Source organism: Canis lupus, chromosome 19 (genome assembly GCF_048164855.1).
Source record: "Canis lupus baileyi chromosome 19, mCanLup2.hap1, whole genome shotgun sequence".
NCBI lineage: Eukaryota > Metazoa > Chordata > Mammalia > Carnivora > Canidae > Canis > Canis lupus.
Window position 1 is genome coordinate 48,629,758 of NC_132856.1, and position 2,115 is coordinate 48,631,872.

Below are 2,115 nucleotides of genomic sequence, written 5' to 3' on the forward strand. Positions count from 1 at the left end.
AAGCAACACACACATGCACACACCTGTACCCTGGAGTTTCATGGGCACAAATGCACACAGGTTTATGAAGCGGTGAGGTCTCAAAGGTGGTGGGGGAGGGGGCTCCTGTTTTTAGGGGGGAATCCCGAAGAGAAGAAAGAGGAAGGGGAAAGACTCTAGATCCTAATCCCATGTGCTCCTCTCTCTCACCTTCACCGAAGGTGGCACTGGGCAGAGCCCCAGAACTCACCACTCACTGGCTCCCCCAACCAAGAAGCAGCTGGGCTGGGGATCTCCCCGTGGCTGCAATTTTCCTGGGATCTGGGTATAGAAATAAGGCACTTTCCAGTCCTGCCAGCAACCTGATTTCATCTGATTAAGCACCCTCACCTCTCACAGTTGGAAAGCGGAATTTGGACATGTTGAGGCAAAAAGTCACATCTTCTCTGCTATTGTGGGCTTAAATTTCAGCCACGTTCAGAAAGGTTTCTGGCTTTCTTCTTCCCCCCTCCTGGTCGGGTGCTGGGGGCTGCAGCCAATGGAGGGGCCTCCCGTCTGTATGAGTCTCCCACCCAGCGTGTGTCTGCCCCCAGCATTCCCTGGATGACAGTCCCCTGTGACCCCTGGCTGGACCTGTCTTACCCCTGAGGCAGCTCCGCCAGCTCCCATACCCTGCTCTTTCTCTCACACCTGCATCCAACCCGTCAGGAAGCCCAGGGGCTCATGTGCACAGCCTGTCCAGAATTGGTCACCTCTCACTGCCTCCATGGCCCTGACCCTGGTCCAGCTCCCATCATCCCTCACCTGGACCAGCTCAGCCACCTCTGCTTTGGTCTCCCAACTTTCACCTGTGTCTCCCATGTCCTCACACTCTGTTCTCCCTCAATGGCCAGAGGGTGCCTTGGAATACCTGAGTCAGGTCGCATCTCTCCTCTGCTCAGAATCCTCCATCGGCCCCACACCACTTGGCCTAAGAGCTAAAGTCCTCCCCGTGACCCACAAGACCCTAACAGCGTGCCCCGTCACTCCTGAGGCTTCACCTCCTTTAGCCCTCTTGCTCCCTTTGCCCCTCTGTTCCTCCTGGATTTCCTGTTCCAGGCCCAGCCCAGCCCCAGAGCCTTTACCCCGGCTGATGCCTCTACCTGGTCTTCCTTCACGTGTCCTCTGGGCTGGCTTTTAAACTTTCTTTCTTTCTTTTTCTTTCTTTCTTTCTTTCTTTCTTTCTTTCTTTCTTTCTTTCTTTCTTTCTTCTTTCTTTCTTTCTTTCTTCTTTCTTCTCCTTCCTTCCTTCCTTCCTTCCTTCCTTCCTTCCTTCCTTCCTTCCTTTCTCTCTTTCTCTTTCTTTCTTTCTTTCTTTCTTTCTTCTTTCTTTCTTTCTTTCTTTCTTTCTTTCTTTCTTCTTTCTCTCTCTTTCTTTCTTTCTTTCTTTCTTTCTTTCTTTCTTTCCTTTCTTCTTTCTTCTTTCTTTTTTTTTTTTTAAAGATTTTATTTATTTATTCATGAGAGCACATGGAGAGAGAGAGGCAGAGACAGGCAGAGGGAGAAACAGGCTCCATGCAGGGAGCCCGACGTGGGACTCGATCCCGGGACTCCAGGATCACGCCTTGGGCTGAAGGCGGCGCTAAACTGCGGAGCCACCAGGGCCGCCCTAAAATTTCTTTCAAGTGTGAATGTGGGGTCTTTGTCACCCCGGTGAAGCCACCCTGGCCCATTCCCAGCCCTAGAGATGAGATCTGAAAATGAAGAAACAGGGAACATTCCTGAGAGACTGAGCATTAAACCTCAACGAGCACTTCCCTGACTATCCTACATGAAACTGTAGCCCTTCCCCTCAATGAGCCCCAAGTACTCTACTTTTTCTTTCCTGTGGCACTTCTTTTTTTTTTAAATAATTAATTTATTTTTTATTGGTGTTCAATCTGCCAACATACAGAATAACACCCAGTGCTCATCCCGTCAAGTGCCCCCCTCAGTGCCCGTCACCCAGTCACCCCCACCCCCCGCCCTCCTCCCCTTCCACCACCCCTAGTTCGTTTCCCAGAGTTAGGAGTCTTTTTTTAAAATTTTTATTTATTTATGTTAGTCACAGAGAGAGAGAGAGAGAGAGAGAGAGAGAGAAGCAGAGACACAGGCAGA